The 13096-nt window shown below is 48.1% G+C and overlaps 1 protein-coding gene across 2 annotated transcripts in view; it reads left to right on the top strand.

Annotated features, from left to right (window-relative positions):
- The window catches only part of LOC144806550 (uncharacterized), a 365216-nt gene that overhangs the window by 176370 nt on the left and 175750 nt on the right, over positions 1–13096 (top strand). The window lies entirely within an intron of this gene.

Below are 13096 nucleotides of genomic sequence, written 5' to 3'. Positions count from 1 at the left end.
AACGAGTGAAACAGAGAGCAGGCCACAGAAAACAAGGGAAACAGGGCAGAAGGGCACAAAAAACAAAGGGAAAACAAGTTGAAACAGAGGGCAGGAAGGCACAAAAAACTAGGGAAACAGAGTGCAGAAGGGCACAAACAACAAGGGGAAAACAAGTGAAACAGAGGGCAGAAGGGCACAAAAACAAGGGGAAAACGGGTGGAACAGAAAGCAGAAAGGCACAAAAAACGAGGGAAACAGAGGGCAGAAGGGCACAAAAAACAAGGGGAAAACGAGTGAAACAGGGCAGAAGGGCAGAAAAAACAAGGGGAAAATGAGTGAAACAGAGCAGAAGGCCAAAAAAAACAAGTGAAACTGAGAGCGGAAGCGAACAAAAAACGAGGGAAACAGAGGGCAGAAGGGCACAAAAAACAAGGGAAACAGAGGGCAGAAGGGCACGAAAAACGAGGGAAACAGAGGGCAGAAGGGCACAAAAAACAAGTGGAAAACGAGTGAAACAGGGCAGAAGGCCACATAAAAAGAGGGAAACAGAGGCAGAAGGGCACGAAAAACAAGGGAAACCGAGGGCAGAAGGGCACGGAAAACAAGGGGAAAACGAGTGCAACAGAGGGCAGAAGGCCACAAAAAACGAGGGAAACAGAGGCAGAAGGGCACGAAAAACAAGGGAAACCGAGGGCAGAAGGGCACAAAACAAGGGGAAAACGAGTGAAACAGAGAGCAGAAGGCCACAAAATACAAGGGAAACAGAGGGCAGAAAGGCACGAAAAACAAGTGGAACACGAGTGAAACAGGGCAGATGGCCACAAAAAACGAGGGAAACAGAGGGCAGAAGGGCACAAAACAAGGGGAAAACGAGTGAAACAGAGAGCAGAAGGCCACAAAATACAAGGGAAACAGAGGGCAGAAAGGCACGAAAAACAAGTGGAACACGAGTGAAACAGGGCAGATGGCCACAAAAAACGAGGGAAACAGAGGGCAGAAGGGCACAAAAAACAAGGGGAAAACAAGTGAAACAGAGAGCAGAAGGCCACAAAAAACAAGGAAAACAGGGCAGAAGGGCACGAAAAACGAGGGAAACAGAGGGCAGAAGGGCACGAAAAACAAGTGGAAAACAAGTGAAACAGGGCAGAAGGTCACATAAAAAGAGGGAAACAGGGCAGAAGGGCACAAAACAAGGGGGAAAAGAGTGAAACAGAGAGTAGAAGGCCACAGAAAACAAGGGAAAAAGGGCAGAAGGGCACAAAAAACAAGGGGAAAACGAGTGAAACAGAGGGCAGAAGGTCACAAAAACAAGGAGAAAATGGGTGGAACAGAGGGCAGAAAGGCACAAAAAACTAGGGAAACAGAGGGCAGAAGGGCACAAAAAAGAAGGGAAAAACAAGTGAAACAGAGGGCAGAAGGGCACAAAAACAAGGGGAAACTAGTGGAACAGAGGGCAGAAAGGCACAAAAACGAGGGAACCAGAGGGCAGAAGGGCACAAAAAAGAAGAGGAAAATGAGTGAAACAGAGGGCTGAAGGGCACAAAAAACAAGGGGAAAACGAGTGAAACAGAGAGCAGAAGGCCAAAAAAACAGGTGAAACAGAGAGCAGAAGGCCACAAAAAAACAGGGAAAGAGAGGGCAGAAGGGCACAAAAAACAAGGGAAAACGAGTGAAACAGAGGGCAGAAGGCCACAAAAAATGAGGCAAACAGAGGGCAAAAGGGCACAAAACCAGGGGAAAACGAGTGAAACAGAGAGCAGGCCACAGAAAACAAGGGAAACATGGCAGAAGGGCACAAAAAACAAGGGGAAAACGAGTGAAACAGGGCAGAAGGCCACAAAAACAAGGGGAAAACGGGTGGAACAGAGGGCAGAAAGGCACAAAAACGAGGGAAACAGGGCAGAAGGGCACGAAACACGAAGGAAACAGAGGGCAGAAGGGCACGAAAAACGATGGAAACAGAGTGCAGAAGGGCACAAACAAAAAACGAGGGAAACAGAGGGCAGAAGGGCACAAAACAAGGGGAAAACGAGTGAAACAGAGAGCAGAAGGCCACAAAATACAAGGGAAACAGAGGGCAGAAAGGCACGAAAAACAAGTGGAACACGAGTGAAACAGGGCAGATGGCCACAAAAAACGAGGGAAACAGAGGGCAGAAGGGCACAAAAAACAAGGGGAAAACGAGTGAAACAGAGAGCAGAAGGCCACAAAAAACAAGGAAAACAGGGCAGAAGGGCACGAAAATGAGGGAAACAGAGGGCAGAAGGGCACGAAAAACAAGTGGAAAACGAGTGAAACAGGGCAGAAGGTCAGATAAAAAGAGGGAAACAGAAGGCAGAAGGGTACAGAAAACAAGGGGAAAATGTGTGCAACAGAAGACAGAAGGCCACAAAAAACGTTGGAAACAGAGGGCAGAAGGGCACGAAAAACGAGGGAAACAGGGCAGAAAGGCACAAAAAAGCAAGGGAAACAGAGGGCAGAAGGACACAAAAAACAAGGGGAAAACGAGTGAAACAGAGAGCAGAAGGCCACAAAATACAAGGGAAACAGAGGGCAGAAAGGCACGAAAAACAAGTGGAACACGAGTGAAACAGGGCAGATGGCCACAAAAAACGAGGGGAACAGAGGGCAGAAGGGCACAAAAAACAAGGGGAAAACGAGTGAAACAGAGGGCAGAAGGCCACAAAAAATGAGGGAAACAGAGGCAGAAGGGCAAGAAAAATGAGGGAAACAGGGCAGAAGGGCACAAAACAAGGGGGAAAAGAGTGAAACAGAGAGCAGAAGGCCACAGAAAACAAGGGAAACAGGGCAGAAGGGCACGAAAAACAAGGGGTAAATGAGTGAAACAGAGGGCAGAAGGGCACAAAAAACAAGGGGAAAACAAGTGAAACGGAGCAGAAGGGCACAAAAACAAGGGGAAAACGGGTGGAACAGAGGGCAGAAAGGCACAAAAAACAAGGGAAACAGGGCAGAAGGGCACAAAAAACAAGGGCAAAACAAGTGAAACGGAGGGCAGAAGGGCACAAAAACAAGGGGAAAACGGGTGGAACAGAAAGCAGAAAGGCACAAAAAACGAGGGAAACAGAGGGCAGAAGGGCACAAAAAACAAGGGGAAAACGAGTGAAACAGAGGGCAGAAGGGCACAAAAAACAAGGGGAAAATGAGTGAAACAGAGCAGAAGGCCAAAAAAAACAAGTGAAACAGAGCGGAAGGACACAAAAAACGAGGGAAACAGAGGGCAGAAGGGCACAAAAAACAAGGGAAACCGAGGGCAGAAGGGCACAAAACAAGGGGAAAACGAGTGAAACAGAGAGCAGAAGGCCACAGAAAACAAGGGAAAAAGGGCAGAAGGGCACAAAAAACAAGGGGAAAACGAGTGAAACAGAGGGCAGAAGGTCACAAAAACAAGGAGAAAATGGGTGGAACAGAGGGCAGAAAGGCACAAAAAACTAGGGAAACAGAGGGCAGAAGGGCACAAAAAACAAGGGAAAAACGAGTGAAACAGAGGGCAGAAGGGCACAAAAACAAGGGGGAAACCAGTGGAACAGAGGGCAGAAAGGCACAAAAAACGAGGGAACCAGAGGGCAGAAGGGCACAAAAAACAAGAGGAAAATGAGTGAAACAGAGGGCTGAAGGGCACAAAAAACAAGGGGAAAACGAGTGAAACAGAGAGCAGAAGGACAAAAAAACAAGTGAAACAGAGAGCAGAAGGCCACAAAAAACAAGGGAAACAGAGGGCAGAAGGGCACAAAAAACAAGGGGAAAACGAGTGAAACAGAGGGCAGAAGGCCACAAAAAATGAGGCAAACAGAGGGCAAAAGGGCACAAAACCAGGGGAAAACGAGTGAAACAGAGAGCAGGCCACAGAAAACAAGGGAAACAGGGCAGAAGGGCACAAAAAACAAGGGGAAAACGAGTGAAACAGGGCAGAAGGCCACAAAAACAAGGGGAAAAAGGGTGGAACAGAGGGCAGAAAGGCACAAAAACGAGGGAAACAGGGCCGAAGGGCACGAAACACGAAGGAAACAGAGGGCAGAAGGGCACGAAAAACGATGGAAACAGAGTGCAGAAGGGCACAAACAAAAAACGAGGGAAACAGAGGGCAGAAGGGCACAAAACAAGGGGAAAACGAATGAAACAGAGAGCGGAAGGCCACAAAATACAAGGGAAACAGAGGGCAGAAAGGAACGAAAAACAAGTGGAACACGAGTGAAACAGGGCAGATGGCCACAAAAAATGAGGGAAACAGAGGGCAGAAGGGCACAAAACGAGGGGAAAACGAGTGAAACAGAGAGCAGGCCACAGAAAACAAGGGAAACAGGGCAGAAGGGCACAAAAAACAAGGGGAAAACGAGTTGAAACAGAGGGCAGGAAGGCACAAAAAACTAAGGAAACAGAGGGCAGAAGGGCACAAACAACAAGGGGAAAACAAGTGAAACAGAGGGCAGAAGGGCACAAAAACAAGGGGAAAACGGGTGGAACAGAAAGCAGAAAGGCACAAAAAACGAGGGAAACAGAGGGCAGAAGGGCACAAAAAACAAGGGGAAAACGAGTGAAACAGAGGGCAGAAGGGCACAAAAAACAAGGGGAAAATGAGTGAAACAGAGCAGAAGGCCAAAAAAACAAGTGAAACTGAGAGCGGAAGCGAACAAAAAACGAGGGAAACAGAGGGCAGAAGGGCACAAAAAACAAGGGAAACAGAGGGCAGAAGGGCACGAAAAACGAGGGAAACAGAGGGCAGAAGGGCACAAAAAACAAGTGGAAAACGAGTGAAACAGGGCAGAAGGCCACATAAAAAGAGGGAAACAGAGGCAGAAGGGCACGAAAAACAAGGGAAACCGAGGGCAGAAGGGCACGGAAAACAAGGGGAAAACGAGTGCAACAGAGGGCAGAAGGCCACAAAAAACGAGGGAAACAGAGGCAGAAGGGCACGAAAAACAAGGGAAACCGAGGGCAGAAGGGCACAAAACAAGGGGAAAACGAGTGAAACAGAGAGCAGAAGGCCACAAAATACAAGGGAAACAGAGGGCAGAAAGGCACGAAAAACAAGTGGAACACGAGTGAAACAGGGCAGATGGCCACAAAAAACGAGGGAAACAGAGGGCAGAAGGGCACAAAAAACAAGGGGAAAACGAGTGAAACAGAGAGCAGAAGGCCACAAAAAACAAGGAAAACAGGGCAGAAGGGCACGAAAACGAGGGAAACAGAGGGCAGAAGGGCACGAAAAACAAGTGGAAAACGAGTGAAACAGGGCAGAAGGTCACATAAAAAGAGGGAAACAGAAGGCAGAAGGGTACAGAAAACAAGGGGAAAATGTGTGCAACAGAAGACAGAAGGCCACAAAAAACGACGGAAACAGAGGGCAGAAGGGCACGAAAAACGAGGGAAACAGGGCAGAAAGGCACAAAAAAGCAAGGGAAACAGAGGGCAGAAGGACACAAAAAACAAGGGGAAAACGAGTGAAACAGAGAGCAGAAGGCCACAAAATACAAGGGAAACAGAGGGCAGAAAGGCACGAAAAACAAGTGGAACACGAGTGAAACAGGGCAGATGGCCACAAAAAACGAGGGGAACAGAGGGCAGAAGGGCACAAAAAACAAGGGGAAAACGAGTGAAACAGAGGGCAGAAGGCCACAAAAAATGAGGGAAACAGAGGCAGAAGGGCAAGAAAAATGAGGGAAACAGGGCAGAAGGGCACAAAACAAGGGGGAAAAGAGTGAAACAGAGAGCAGAAGGCCACAGAAAACAAGGGAAACAGGGCAGAAGGGCACGAAAAACAAGGGGTAAACGAGTGAAACAGAGGGCAGAAGGGCACAAAAACAAGGGGAAAACGGGTGGAACAGAGGGCAGAAAGGCACAAAAAACGAGGGAAACAGAGGGCAGAAGGGCACAAAAAACAAGGGGAAAACAAGTGAAACAGGGAGCAGAAGGGCACAAAAACAAGGGGAAAACGGGTGGAACAGAGGGCAGAAAGGCACAAAAAACAAGGGAAACAGGGCAGAAGGGCACAAAAAACAAGGGCAAAACAAGTGAAACGGAGGGCAGAAGGGCACAAAAACAAGGGGAAAACGGGTGGAACAGAAAGCAGAAAGGCACAAAAAACAAGGGAAACAGAGGGCAGAAGGGCACAAAAAACAAGGGGAAAACGAGTGAAACAGAGGGCAGAAGGGCACAAAAAACAAGGGGAAAATGAGTGAAACAGAGCAGAAGGCCAAAAAAAACAAGTGAAACAGAGCGGAAGGACACAAAAAACGAGGGAAACAGAGGGCAGAAGGGCACAAAAAACAAGGGAAACCGAGGGCAGAAGGGCACGAAAAACTAGGTAAACAGAGGGCAAAAGGGCACGAAAAACAAGTGGAAAACGAGTGAAACAGGGCAGAAGGCCACATAAAAAGAGGGAAACAGAAGGCAGAAGGGCACGGAAAGCAGGGGGAAAACGAGTGCAACAGAGGACAGAAGGCCACAAAAAACGAGGGACACAAGAGGGCAGAAGGGCACGAAAAACGGGGGAAACGGGGCAGAAGGGCATAAAAAACGAGGGAAACAGAGGGCAGAAGGGCACAAAAAACAGGGAAAACGAGTGAAACAGAGGGCAGAAGGCCACAAAAAACGAGGCAAACAGAGGGCAAAAGGGCACAAAACCAGTGGAAAACGAGTGAAACAGAGAGCAGGCCACAGAAAACAAGGGAAACAGGGCAGAAGGGCACAAAAAACAAGGGGAAAATGAGTGAAACAGAGGGCGGAAGGCCACAAAAACAAGGGGAAAATGGGTGGAACAGAGGGCAGAAAGGAACAAAAACGAGAGAAACAGGGCAGAAGGGCATGAAACACGAGGGAAACAGAGGGCAGAAGGGCACAAAAAACGATGGAAACAGAGTGCAGAAGGGCACAAACAAAAAGCGTGGGAAACAGAGGGCAGAAGGGCACAAAACAAGGGGAAAACGAGTGAAACAGAGAGCAGAAGGCCACAAAATACAAGGGAAACAGAGGGCAGAAAGGCACGAAAAACAAGTGGAACACGAGTGAAACAGGGCAGATGGCCACAAAAAACGAGGGAAACAGAGGGCAGAAAGGCACAAAAAACAAGGGGAAAACGTGTGCAACAGAAGACAGAAGGCCACAAAAAACGACGGAAACAGGGCAGAAGGTCACATAAAAAGAGGGAAACAGAAGGCAGAAGGGAACAGAAAACAAGGGGGAAACGTGTGCAACAGAAGACAGAAGGCCACAAAAAACGACAGAAACAGAGGGCAGAAGGGCACAAAAAACGAGGGAAACAGAGGGCAGAAGGGCACAAAAACCAATGGGAAAACGAGTGAAACAGAGGGCAGAAGGCCACAAAAAATTAGGGAAACAGAGGCAGAAGGGCAAGAAAAATGAGGAAAACAGGGCAGAAGGGCACAAAACAAGGGGGAAAGAGTGAAACAGAGAGCAGAAAGCCACAGAAAACAAGGGAAACAGGGCAGAAGGGCACGAAAAACAAGGGGTAAACGAGTGAAACAGAGGGCAGAAGGGCATAAAAACAAGGGGAAAACGGGTGGAACAGAGGGCAGAAAGGCACAATATACGAGGGAAACAGAGGGCAGAAGGGCACAAAAACAAGGGGAAAACGTGTGGAACAGAGGGCAGAAAGGCACACAAAACGAGGGAAACAGGGCAGAAGGGCACAAAAAACAAGGGGAAAACAAGTGAAACAGAGGGCAGAAGGGCACAAAAAACAAGGGGAAAACAAGTGAAACAGAGAGCAGAAGGCCAAAAAAAACAAGTGAAACAGAGAGCAGAAGGCCACAAAAAACAAGGGAAACAGTGGGCAGAAGGGCACAAAAAACAAGGGGAAAACAAGTGAAACAGAGGGCAGAAGGCCACAAAAAACGAGGCAAACAGAGGGCAGAAGGGCACAAAACAAGGGGAAAACTAGTGAAACAGAGAGCAGGCCACAGAAAACAAGGGAAACAGGGCAGAAGGGCACAAAAAACAAGGGGAAAACAAGTGAAACAGAGAGCAGAAGGCCAAAAAAAACAAGTGAAACAGAGAGCAGAAGGCCACAAAAAACAAGGGAAACAGTGGGCAGAAGGGCACACAAAACAAGGGGAAAACGAGTGAAACAGAGGGCAGAAGGCCACAAAAAACAAGGGAAACAGTGGGCAGAAGGGCACAAAAAACAAGGGGAAAACGAGTGAAACAGAGGGCAGAAGGCCTCAAAAAACAAGGCAAACAGAGGGCAGAAGGGCACAAAACAAGGGGAAAACGAGTGAAACAGAGAGCAGGCCACAGAAAACAAGGGAAACAGGGCAGAAGGGCACAAAAAACAAGGGGAAAACGAGTGAAACAGAGGGCAGAAGGCCACAAAAACAAGGGGGAAACGGGTGGAACAGAGGGCAGAAAGGCACAAAAAACGAGGGAAACAGGGCAGAAGGGCACAAAACACGAGGGAAACAGAGGGCAGAAGGGCACGAAAAACGATGGAAACAGAGTGCAGAAGGGCACAAACAATAAACGAGGGAAACAGAGGGCAGAAGGGCACAAAGCAAGGGGAAAACGAGTGAAACAGAAAGCAGAAGGCCACAAAATACAAGGGAAACAGAGGGCAGAAAGGCACGAAAGACAAGGGGAAAACGAGTGAAACAGGGCATATGGCCACAAAAAATGAGGGAAACAGAGGGCAGAAGGGCACAAAAAACAAGGGGGAAACGAGTGAAACAGAGAGCAGAAGGCCACAAAAAACAAGGAAAACAGGGCAGAAGGGCACGAAAAACGAGGGAAACAGAGGGCAGAAGGGCACGAAAAAGAAGTGGAAAACGAGTGAAACAGGGCAAAAGGTCACATAAAAAGAGGGAAACAGAAGGCAGAAGGGCACAGAAAACAAGGGGAAAACGTGTGCAACAGAAGACAGAAGGCCACAAAAAACAAGGGAAACAGTGCAGAAATGCACAAAAAACGAGTGAAACAGAGGGCAGAAGGCCATAAAAAATGAGGGAAACAGAGGCAGAAGGGCAAGAAAAATGAGGGAAGCAGGGCGGAAGGGCACAAAACAAGGGGGAAAAGAGTGAAACACAGAGCAGAAGGCCACAGAAAACAAGGAAAACAGGGCATAAGGGCACGAAAAACAAGGGGTGAACGAGTGAAACAGGGCAGAAGGCCACATAAAAAGAGGGAAACAGAAGGCAGAAGGGCACGGAAAACAAGGGGAAAACGAGTGCAACAGAGGACAGAAGGCCACAAAAAACGAGGGAAACGAGGGCAGAAGGGCACGAAAAACAAGGGAAACGGGGCAGAAGGGCACAAAAAATGAGGGAAACAGGGCAGAAGGACACAAAAAACAAGGGGAAAACGAGTGAAACAGAGGGCAGAAGGCCACAAAAAACGAGGGAAACAGAGGCAGAAGGGCACGAAAAACGAGGGAAACAGAGGGCAGAAGGGCACAAAACAAGGGGAAAACGAGTGAAACAGAGAGCAGAAGGCCACAGAAAACAAGGGAAAAAGGGCAGAAGGGCACAAAAAACAAGGGGAAAACGAGTGAAACAGAGGGCAGAAGATCACAAAAACAAGGGGAAAATGGGTGGAACAGAGGGCAGAAAGGCACAAAAAACTAGGGTAGAAGGGCACAAAAAACAAGGGGAAAACGAGTGAAACAGAGGGCAGAAGGGCACAAAAACAAGGGGGAAATGGGTGGAACAGAGGGCAGAAAGGCACAAAAAACGAGGGAAACAGAGGGCAGAAAGGCACAAAAAACAAGGGGAAAACGAGTGAAACAGAGGGCAGAAGGGCACAAAAAACAAGGGAAAAACAAGTGAAACAGAGAGCAGAAGGCCAAAAAAAACAAGTGAAATAGAGAGCAGAAGGCCACAAAAAACGAGGGAAACAGAGGGCAGAAGGGCACAAAAAACAAGGGGTAAACGAGTGAAACAGAAGGCAGAAGGCCACAAAAAACGAGGCAAACAGAGGTCAAAAGGGCACAAAACAAGGGGGAAACGAGTGAAACAGAGAGCAGGCCACAGAAAACAAGGGAAACAGGGCAGAAGGGCACAAAAAACAAGGGGAAAACGAGTGAAACAGCGGGCAGAAGGCCACAAAAACAAGGGGAAAACAGGTGGAACAGTGGGCAGAAGGCCACAAAATACAAGGGAAACAGAGGGCAGAAAGGCACGAAAAACAAGTGGAACACGAGTGAAACAGGGCAGATGGCCACAAAAAACGAGGGAAACAGAGGGCAGAAAGGCACAAAAACAAGGGGAAAACGTGTGCAACAGAAGACAGAAGGCCACAAAAAACGACGGAAACAGGGCAGAAGGTCACATAAAAAGAGGGAAACAGAAGGCAGAAGGGAACAGAAAACAAGGGGGAAACGTGTGCAACAGAAGACAGAAGGCCACAAAAAACGACAGAAACAGAGGGCAGAAGGGCACAAAAAACGAGGGAAACAGAGGGCAGAAGGGCACAAAAACCAATGGGAAAACGAGTGAAACAGAGGGCAGAAGGCCACAAAAAATTAGGGAAACAGAGGCAGAAGGGCACGAAACACGAAGGAAACAGAGGGCAGAAGGGCACGAAAAACGATGGAAACAGAGTGCAGAAGGGCACAAACAAAAACGAGGGAAACAGAGGGCAGAAGGGCACAAAACAAGGGGAAAACGAGTGAAACAGAGAGCAGAAGGCCACAAAATACAAGGGAAAAAGAGGGCAGAAAGGCACGAAAAACAAGTGGAACACGAGTGAAACAGGGCAGATGGCCACAAAAAACGAGGGAAACAGAGGGCAGAAGGGCACAAAAAACAAGGGGAAAACGAGTGAAACAGAGGGCAGAAGGCCACAAAAAATGAGGCAAACAGAGGGCAAAAGGGCACAAAACCAGGGGAAAACGAGTGAAACAGAGAGCAGGCCACAGAAAACAAGGGAAACAGGGCAGAAGGGCACAAAAAACAAGGGGAAAACGAGTGAAACAGGGCAGAAGGCCACAAAAACAAGGGGAAAACGGGTGGAACAGAGGGCAGAAATGCACAAAAACGAGGGAAACAGGGCAGAAGGGCACGAAACACGAAGGAAACAGAGGGCAGAAGGGCACGAAAAACGATGGAAACAGAGTGCAGAAGGGCACAAACAAAAAACGAGGGAAACAGAGGGCAGAAGGGCACAAAACAAGGGGAAAACGAGTGAAACAGAGAGCAGAAGGCCACAAAATACAAGGGAAACAGAGGGCAGAAAGGCACGAAAAACAAGTGGAACACGAGTGAAACAGGGCAGATGGCCACAAAAAACAAGGGAAACAGAGGGCAGAAGGGCACAAAAAACAAGGGGAAAACGAGTGAAACAGAGAGCAGAAGGCCACAAAAAACAAGGAAAACAGGGCAGAAGGGCACGAAAATGAGGGAAACAGAGGGCAGAAGGGCACGAAAAACAAGTGGAAAACGAGTGAAACAGGGCAGAAGGTCACATAAAAAGAGGGAAACAGAAGGCAGAAGGGTACAGAAAACAAGGGGAAAATGTGTGCAACAGAAGACAGAAGGCCACAAAAAACGTTGGAAACAGGGCAGAAGGGCACGAAAAACGAGGGAAACAGGGCAGAAAGGCACAAAAAAGCAAGGGAAACAGAGGGCAGAAGGACACAAAAAACAAGGGGAAAACGAGTGAAACAGAGAGCAGAAGGCCACAAAATACAAGGGAAACAGAGGGCAGAAAGGCACGAAAAACAAGTGGAACACGAGTGAAACAGGGCAGATGGCCACAAAAAACGAGGGGAACAGAGGGCAGAAGGGCACAAAAAACAAGGGGAAAACGAGTGAAACAGAGGGCAGAAGGCCACAAAAAATGAGGGAAACAGAGGCAGAAGGGCAAGAAAAATGAGGGAAACAGGGCAGAAGGGCACAAAACAAGGGGGAAAAGAGTGAAACAGAGAGCAGAAGGCCACAGAAAACAAGGGAAACAGGGCAGAAGGGCACGGAAAACAAGGGGTAAATGAGTGAAACAGAGGGCAGAAGGGCACAAAAACAAGGGGAAAACTGGTGGAACAGAGGGCAGAAAGGCACAAAAAACAAGGGAAACAGAGGGCAGAAGGGCACAAAAAACAAGGGGAAAACAAGTGAAACGGAGCAGAAGGGCACAAAAACAAGGGGAAAACGGGTGGAACAGAGGGCAGAAAGGCACAAAAAACAAGGGAAACAGGGCAGAAGGGCACAAAAAACAAGGGCAAAACAAGTGAAACGGAGGGCAGAAGGGCACAAAAACAAGGGGAAAACGGGTGGAACAGAAAGCAGAAAGGCACAAAAAACGAGGTAAACAGAGGGCAGAAGGGCACAAAAAACAAGGGGAAAACGAGTGAAACAGAGGGCAGAAGGGCACAAAAAACAAGGGGAAAATGAGTGAAACAGAGCAGAAGGCCAAAAAAAACAAGTGAAACAGAGCGGAAGGACACAAAAAACGAGGGGAACAGAGGGCAGAAGGGCACAAAAAACAAGGGAAACCGAGGGCAGAAGGGCACAAAACAAGGGGAAAACGAGTGAAACAGAGAGCAGAAGGCCACAGAAAACAAGGGAAAAAGGGCAGAAGGGCACAAAAAACAAGGGGAAAACGAGTGAAACAGAGGGCAGAAGGTCACAAAAACAAGGAGAAAATGGGTGGAACAGAGGGCAGAAAGGCACAAAAAACTAGGGAAACAGAGGGCAGAAGGGCACAAAAAACAAGGGAAAAACGAGTGAAACAGAGGGCAGAAGGGCACAAAAACAAGGGGGAAACCAGTGGAACAGAGGGCAGAAAGGCACAAAAAACGAGGGAACCAGAGGGCAGAAGGGCACAAAAAACAAGAGGAAAATGAGTGAAACAGAGGGCTGAAGGGCACAAAAAACAAGGGGAAAACGAGTGAAACAGAGAGCAGAAGGACAAAAAAACAAGTGAAACAGAGAGCAGAAGGCCACAAAAAACGAGGGAAACAGAGGGCAGAAGGGCACAAAAAACAAGGGGAAAACGAGTGAAACAGAGGGCAGAAGGCCACAAAAAATGAGGCAAACAGAGGGCAAAAGGGCACAAAACCAGGGCAAAACGAGTGAAACAGAGCGCAGGCCACAGAAAACAAGGGAAACAGGGCAGAAGGGCACAAAAAACAAGGGGAAAACGAGTGAAA

The sequence above is a fragment of the Lissotriton helveticus genome (genome assembly GCF_964261635.1).
Source record: "Lissotriton helveticus chromosome 1_1 unlocalized genomic scaffold, aLisHel1.1 SUPER_1_unloc_84, whole genome shotgun sequence".
NCBI lineage: Eukaryota > Metazoa > Chordata > Amphibia > Caudata > Salamandridae > Lissotriton > Lissotriton helveticus.
The sequence above is the reverse complement of the archived record's forward strand: the minus strand, read 5'-3'. Positions and strand labels throughout refer to the sequence as shown.